The sequence below is a fragment of the Podarcis filfolensis genome, assembly GCF_964270895.1.
Source record: "Podarcis filfolensis genome assembly, chromosome: 4".
NCBI classification, from domain to species: Eukaryota; Metazoa; Chordata; class Lepidosauria; order Squamata; family Lacertidae; genus Podarcis; species Podarcis filfolensis.
Window position 1 is genome coordinate 48,801,033 of NC_139607.1, and position 8,468 is coordinate 48,809,500.

Here is an 8,468-nt window from a genome sequence, read left to right on the forward strand (position 1 = left end):
AGTTATATTCTCACCTCCAAATTTGTCTGTAGGCCATTTGAAAATCACAAGACAGAATTCAGTCTGCCAGTTATCAAAATAATTATCTGGGAGCCCCTCCTTGTCTTACCTTAGGTATTCATACACCTGTGAAAGCATGAGTCAATAACCATATTTCAAAATGGGCAATCACAGATGTGAAATAAGATTCCGTGTGATGCATCATACAAAATTTCATCATAGCAACAGAGTCAGGCAACCTCAAAATGCATTTCCAACTCCTTTCCCCCCACTTTAACAGTCTACACGCCTAACCATTTCTGTTAAGTGCTCCATTTAAGTTATTGGTATGCAACTTGTGTACATATCTGCACACACAGAGTTTGCACTCTACCAACACTAATATTTTCCTATTGCTCCCTCAGTAAAATATGTGGAGAATCCTGCACACTTTGCCATTCTATCCCATGGACAGCCTGTCTATTTTTCAGATTGAAAAGTTCCTAGCTGCCACCCACACATTTTCACCCATCAGCTCAAAGATTATTATTAGTGTCTATAAAGGCAGGGATAAGGGTGGGGTATAAATAAATAACTACAAGGAGTGCAATCCAAGCAAAAAATAAATTCCTTCGATTTCAAAGGAAGAGAATTAAAGTACATGCTAGTTCCCTCAGCAAAATCAAAAGGACACTGAACTTCTGGTTTATTGCACCCTACAATGTTTAAATTCCAGAGATTCAAACTGGATTGTAAAAAAACCAGTAAATCCACTCTATCAACATGCACAACAAAACAAACCACTTAGGCCAGGCTTCCTCAACCTCGGCCCTCCAGATGTTTTGAGACTACAATTCCCACCATCCCTGACCACTGGTCCTGCTAGCTAGGGATCATGGGAGTTGTAGGCCAAAAACATCTGGAGGGCCAAGGTTGAAGAAGCCTGGCCTAAGTTAAAACCTATTATTATGTCCCATATCTATTGCCCAGTGTATCATAGAGACATAGAGGCTTTGACAAGCTCCTCTTTTGTTTCCCAATCTAATAACAGATTGTACATTTTAGACAAAAGCTTTTCTTTGTTTTGTAGAAGTTCTTTTTCAAATTGTGAGCTGTGGTCCGAAAAACCATTTTTCCTGTTTATTTTAAACATTTCATGTAACTGATGATATTGTAACCAACCCATAACATGGCTCCTTACATTTTCCACTGATTTCAGTTTAGGTTTCCCCTCTGTAAAATGCAGCAATTCCCTGTAAAAAAGATAAAGAAAAAGCCCTGTTCTCATCTTGCCTGCCTGGGTAGCAGGGCCTCCTCCATTAGACTTTAAGGCATGTGATGGCTCTTTCAGTACCAAAAGCGACATCTATCATCTAAAGGAAAAGTAATAACCTCCAATATTTTAAAGAAACAATAGGGACACTTATTCTACAAATAGCCAAGCGTCCATTAGCAAAGCAGTTACTGTTAAACCTACTTCATCACAGTCCTGCTCTCCCCAACACATTCCTCTGAGTGCTGGCCACCCTCTCTCCGGCTCCTCCTGACGCCAGTGTCTGATCTGATGATCTGTTCTGATGTCACAGAGGAGTTTTACAGGCAGGAGTGTCACAGACTCACTTTGCCATTGGCTTAGCTCTAATTTCACAGAAAGAGACCAGGGAGATGGGTCATTAAGCAGGACTTCGGAAAACTTAAAAATGTGTATCAAACACTCCTTAAGCAACTTTTCCTAAATGTAACCACTTCATCCTTGTACACACGCTGTGGGCTTTTAAAAATCAACGCCTCTCAGCAGGTGAGGACAGTCAAGTGGTTTTGGAGACCATGAAAATAACCATCATGTCCTATAACAAGACACAAATAATCACATTTTCATATGTATCTAGCACATCAAGGTCTACAACATCGAAGTTTTTGGAATATGGTACATTCTTGGCTAGCTGCAGCACTGAATTCTGCAGTAAGATTTGACAACATTATATACCACCTAAATAGAAAATGTCGAGAAAGTTCCTGTAATAGGTAGAAATTAAAAACCTATCAACTATTCCTAAGAGCAGAGGTAAATATGTACATCAATTATTCAAGAGTTATGATATATTGCTAAATGATAACTATTAAGGCAGTGTCACCCAGTACTTATTAAAACTTGGTTACATTTTGGTATTATGCACTAGGGACATTGTCCAAAGCTCTGAAACTCATGAAAAACAAAATCATTGGAATCTAAGTGATAATGAAATAATAAAAAAGAAACATTAAACCATTATATATACATGAAAGCATATATATGAGTATATGTCCATAAAATAGAAAATTATAAAATGCAAGCTGCAGCCACTTTATTTAAAAAAAAATGAAGTTACCCAAACAATACCAATGCAGTGGTACCTCTGGTTATGAACTTAATTCATTCCGGAGGTCTGTTCTTAACCTGAAACTGTTCTTAACATGAGGCGCGCTTTTGCTAATGGGGCCTCCTGCTACTGCTGCACTGCAGCTGCGCGACTTTTGCTCGCATCCCGGGGCAAAGTTCGCAACAAGGAGCATCTACTTCTGGGTTAGCGGAGCTCATTACCCGAAGCGTTTGTAAGGAGGACAGTACGTAACCTGAGGTTCCACTGTAATAGCTTACAAGATCTTTGGGATTATATCCTGTTTCATGCTTCTTCAGAATCAAATTGGAGAATTATTCACGGATGGCAGCCATTGATCTCATTATTACCTCAATTTTTCCTTAATTTCTTTCAGGAATATGCTATTCCTGTTAATTGTAATTATTCTACATACGCCTAATCATTTCAGTTCAACATTAAATGGTTGTTACTCCAAAAGCTGTAATCCAAAAGTGGAGAATTCTTGAATGTTAGACAGTGTCCTCCTGCTGCCCACAGCTTTGTCCATACACTTGTTCTATTTTATGAATTTAGGGGAAATTGCAAGAAAGAGCAGTTTTATGATCATGAATAGTTGGGAGGCCAATAAGTGTTTTCCTGACTCTTCTTTCCCAAGACTTTTACAAAGGTTTTATAAACTACTCTATGAATTTTATCAAAGGTGAAAGGTATAAACTCCTAAAATTAAACAGTAATAAAGACAAAGTAAAAAGAGGTAAGAAAATAGGAGTTTAATAGATTCAGGGTTTGTGGGACACACCATGTGATCTATAGTCCCAGAACACTCTGGCATGTTGAACTGCTTGCAGTTTCAATGTCCACCAGCGTGGACACCCAAATTCACAGATGACAAGGTGTCATGAACTAGACTAGAACAGTGAGATTTCATATGGCAGGGATCAAACTTGGAGAGCTTTTTTTTTTGTAGAGACACATGCCTGCTAGGAGGAAAAACTAAATTATGCTAGAACAAAAACTAATTTGGGTGGAAGACTTTCAAATTTAATTTCTGTGGCTTTATGACCATAAAACTTGTCTCCCCTCCATATTATTCTCACGAGAAATCTCTTTTCCGGAAACTGTGGCGATAATCAGGGAAGAAAGGAAGTGAGCAGGGGGCTGTTAACCCAAAAGAGAGGTTCATTTGTTAAATTAGAACGGAACACAAATTCTACCAAATATTATTAACCAGGAAGGGCAAGAATACAGATGGTCACCCACACTTGTCCAAGTACCCTGAACTGCACCCACGGAAACTCATCCAAGGGCATCTGACCAGACTGCTCTGTAGACACCCCAAGAGACTGACCTACCATGACAGTAGAGTCTGCATCTCTTTGGATACAAGTGATTTTATCCTAAAAATGTCTAGCAAATAAGTCACAACAGGCTATTGAGAGCTCTGACTTTCTTTGGGCCAGGATATAAACCACCACACCACACTACACTCTACATTGCTCTGCTGCACACCAAGTCAAGGACAAACTTGCAGCACAGAAGTTACCCTTCTTTGCTGACTTCACTGCCACAGAGTAGGCTAGATAATCCACACATATCTGTGTTCAGTTGTACTCCTTTGGAGTCTTTATCCGCTTGCATTCTAGCAGTCTTCTAGCCTGCTTCATCAGCCTCCGCTCCAGGGTATACCACTTTTGCTTCAACAAGGTTTTGTCACAAGTGTCTAGCACAAACGCCAGATAACAGTGGAATTGGCACTACTACAGATGCCACATAATACCCGTTCTTGCTATGGCAGACAGCACCATTTTTTCATGTTCTTTTTTGTTAACACGGAGTGGGATTCAACTACGTTGTTGTTGCACAGAACAAGGTCTGCTCACACAATGGGACTCTCCCTTCCTCCGCACTCCCTAAATCTGCTTTGTAGGGTTGAGAGAAAACCCATAGCAGGTTTAGGGTGTGCATGGGGTAAGAATTGGGTGGGGGAAGTCTCATTGCGCAAGTGGACCTCATAGAATTCCACCCACAACAACTATGTAGATCTTTGGTTGCATGGGAATGACAGCTACTGGGTGTGTTTTTAGCGTTTCTCGTTTTCTGGTTGCGACAGAAGGTTAAAAGCACCACTAAATTAATAATGCATCAAACAGAGGGTTTGACTCTACCTTATCAGTGATAACAGTCTACCTAAAACAAAGATAGTCAGTGTCATGCCATCCAAATGTTTAAGAATATAACTCCCATCAGCCCCAGTCACTATGACTAATAACCAGGGATAATGGGAGTTGTAGTCCAAAAATCAGGGATGAAGAACCTTATGCTCTCCAACTCCCATCAGCCACAGCCAACAGGGCCAATGGTCAGGGATTGTGGGAAATGTAGTTCAACAACTTATGGAAGGCCACAAATTTTCCTATGTCAGGTCCTCTATGTAGATGATCTGCCATATTCAAAGGAAGAGGAATGTGGATCTTTGAGTAAAGACAGGTAAGATAGGTAGATAGATAAGAGATAAATAGATGATAGATAGGTGTGCGTATATATAGATATAGATACACACACACACGTACACTTACCAATTAGGCTAAACTAACATGAGAGCTCTATATTCAGACTTGCTTCGGAAGCAATATTTTTCTCTATATAAATAAGGACATATTTAAAGCGGTGAGAGAATTTATTCTGTTACACTCCATAGATCCCATGGTTACATATTACTATTGTACCACACATCTGCACCCAATGTTTGGTTTAAAAAACAACCACTCACTGTGACTTGCCACAATAACTGAGGTAATTAGTTCATCGTAGGGTAGTCTGGTCAGCAGTATGGGCTCACAGACGAGATATCTGGTGTGTGCTGCAGCAACTATCTAATCTACATACAGTGGAAAACTCACATTTCACTTGATATGCTGTAACATTTTACCTATGAAGCCACAGAGCCTTCTCTGTGGTGACCCCCCCCCCCAGGTGGAATGCCCTCCCAGGCATCAACCCAGGCCAACCTTCTGCCATCAGGCAAATATGTTTTGATTCTCCAGGGCATTTTATCAGTGCTAACTGTCTTGCTTTCAGTGTTCATCCTTACGTGGGTGGGATGGTTATTTTAAGTATGGTGGTATTTTTTGAAGATGAACACTTTTAACACATTTATTTCATTTTAATTGAGTTTTATTGTATTGCAAATCACTTTGGGGTTCCGTCTGTGAAACACAAATTGAATAAATCTAATCTGATCAGAGAGAACAATGTTCTCATACTAAAAGTAGAATGGCAAGTACGTATACCTTAATTTTAAGGCCCTTGCCCTTTAACAGACCAGTGTCTACTGATTCATTTAAAAGCACAGACTGAGCAAAATTAATAGCAAAAACCTCTTAATTCTCTCAAAACTCCCAGGGACAAAATAACTGAGTAGGACGGGCCCTCAGGAAGCATCTCTTGCATCTCAAACACATGAAATCGAGACAGTCTGGCGGAAAGGATATAGTCTTTTCCAGTTTCTGTCACTAACAATTCCAACCGCTGAGCATCCCTGCGACTGAAGAAATGCCTGTTAACAATTCCTATACAGTACAATCTCAGCCCACAAATATAAAGGCTAAAGAGAAAGTATTGAGTCTAAAAAGAGTCCACCCCACGATATGGAAGCCCCTCCTTTTCTTGCAACACCACAGATATCCAAGCAAAGCGGCAATGTACATGCCCAGAAAGCATACCTCCAATTTCACAATCCTTCGGAGAAGCAGATGGGGGCCTGAAGCACAACCGTAGGGAAGGGTGTGTGTAAAGAGACAAGGGCTGCTTCAGCATCGCAAGGCTAACCCCTGGTGTGTTTTAAAAAAAAAAAAAAACCCGAAGAGAAACTCAGCCAAAAAGTAAAAAACACACACATACACACTGAAGAAATCCGGCAGACATAGTTCTCCCCTCACTACCACAGCACGGAAGCAATTAGGGGAACGGAGGAAATTAAGGGAGGAGGGGACGCTACTACCCGTACCATCCAGCGGTCCGAAGGCAGCGGCTCGCACAATGCAGAGGGGCGAGGGCGAGGGGGGAAAGGAGACTAATCCATTAAGGTTCCCCGGGGGAGGGAACGGGGTGCAGGAAGAAGTTGGCAGCCGGAGAACGAGGCTTGCGAGGGGGAGGGAGGCGCCCGAGGAAGGACTGCAGCAAGGAGGGGGCTGCGTGGAGGGGCTGGGGAAGGAATAAAGGAGGAAGGCGGGGAGAGGGGGGGCGGGCAAGCAGGCTGAGCCCAGCGGAGCCACCTGCGAAGAAGGGCAAGCCGGGGCCGGCGCTGTGCCAGGGGAGAAAGGGGTGAAAGGGTCTCTCCTCACGGGAAAGGGAGGAGAGGAACCCGATCTGCCGGCAGCTGCACGGACCCGCCTGCACCACCCGATCCCTTGCCGGAGCAGTACAAACCTGCAGCTGCAGCAGCAGCCGACGCCGCCTCGCCTCCTTCCTCCTTTCCTTGCCCCGCGGCTGCCCTGGCCCAGCTCCGACCCAAGAGCCGCGGCCACCTCCGCCGCCGCCTTCCCCCGAGGAGGAGGAGGAGGAGGAGCAGCGCCGCCACCTCTTTCCCTCAGCGCCGGCTACCGCAATTGGGGCCGCCGCCTCTGGCACTGCGGCGGCGCTTCGGAGGGCTGCTCCGAGGAGGCGGCGGGCGGGAAGCCTGGGGTCGCGGCGGCGCCGGGCTCCGGTGCGGAGAGCCGAGGGCATGGAGTGCGGCAGACCCAGCTGCCTCCGTGTGTGTGTGTGTGTGTGTGTGTGTGTGTGAAAGAGAGAGATGTGGGGTGTGTGTGTGCGGTTGTGTGCTCCCAGCAGCCGCTACTTCCTGTGCAGCGACAGTTCAGTTCCTCCCGGGCCACCGGGGGCAGGAGAGTTGGGTTGGAAGCGAGAGGAGGAGGTGGAGGAGGGCGCCGCCGCTGCAGAGGACGCCTTGGCTCCTAGGCAGCCGGCTTCCTGCCGTTTGCAAGCTCGCCTGCAAGGGAACCCGCGCTTGCATCAAGGCCGGTCCTCCCGGGCGGCGGGAGGCATTGTTTCCTGACGACGACGCCTCCTCTCCATCCCTCCCCACTTTCCAGGCGCGCACGCCTATCCAGAAGTACCGCGGAGCTGGAGAGCCGCGGCCTCCGCAGTTCTAGCCCGAGTCCCGTTCACTGGGGTGGGGCGAGGAGGAGGAGGAACAACGCCCGCAGGCCTCTCCATCTCGCCGCGGCGTGGACCCTCCTCCGCCTGCTTCTTCTCAGGCTTAAGGGGGGCGAAGGGTGGTGGGGAGAGAGAGGCAAGTCGCGTCACGGATGCAAGATTTCATCCTCGGACGTCGTAGGCTGTTTCAAATGACTTCCACGCTGCAACCCGCGCGCCCCAGTAGTTGCCATCATCCCGTAATGCAGATTCAACTCCCAACGACCTTAAGTCTTTGTGTGCAACAGGGTTCCCCCCACCGAGGATGAAGCGTCCTAAATGGGCATTATCGCATGCAGTTTAAAATAGGCCCTTCAGTCGTTCAAAACGGACTTTTGGAGTGGCGCTTCGGTGTTGCCACGCTTAGCCTCCGCATGTTCACTACTGCCATTTGAACAGGAGCACACACTGTGTGGGACACGCCTGCAGTGGGGGTAGCATTTGGTGGTGACCCACTGAGCTTGGATGGGGCTGGTGTGTTGGGAGCCGCACCCTATAGCGCCCGTGCATGTGTGTGTGCAAAGCTGGGGGCCACAGACAGTAATTGTTGGAAACATGAACTACGTGTGAGAATTCACTCTTGCCCTGGGCTCTTCCTTTTTCTTACATTGGGATAAGGGAATAAGGATCAGATTGTGCTTCTCCAGAGTACCTCTTCCACATTCCAAATCCCTTGCGGCAAAACTTTTGTTGACGTGTTAATGTATTTTTAATCTTTGCTGGAAGCTGCCCAGAGTGGCTGGGGAAACCCAGCCAGGTGGGCGGGGTATAAATAACAAATTATTATTATTATTATTATTGTTATTGTTATTGTTATTATTATTGTTATTATTTCTGCTTCCTGGGGCTTAGTCTTAACAGGTCTTCTGACTGACCTGTTGCTGCTGGCCTCTCCTCAGGAAGGCCTCATGGAGTTGTGGGCCTATATCCTTTATT

At 45.5% G+C, this 8,468-nt stretch overlaps 1 protein-coding gene across 7 annotated transcripts in view; it reads right to left on the reverse strand.

Annotated features, from left to right (window-relative positions):
* The window catches only part of AGPAT3 (1-acylglycerol-3-phosphate O-acyltransferase 3), a 67,302-nt gene extending 59,385 nt beyond the window's left edge, over window positions 1-7,917 (reverse strand). For 2 of the 7 annotated variants that reach the window (XM_083612576.1, XM_083612575.1), the window contains exon 1: window positions 1,457-1,550. The gene's annotated coding sequence lies outside the window, so the exon portion shown is untranslated. Of the gene's footprint in view, window positions 1-1,456; window positions 1,613-6,061; window positions 6,640-6,767 lie in introns of those variants that run through there. The other 5 variants (XM_083612573.1, XM_083612577.1, XM_083612578.1 and 2 more) reach the window with 5 other exon arrangements.
* Between the last annotated feature and the right edge of the window lie 551 nt (window positions 7,918-8,468).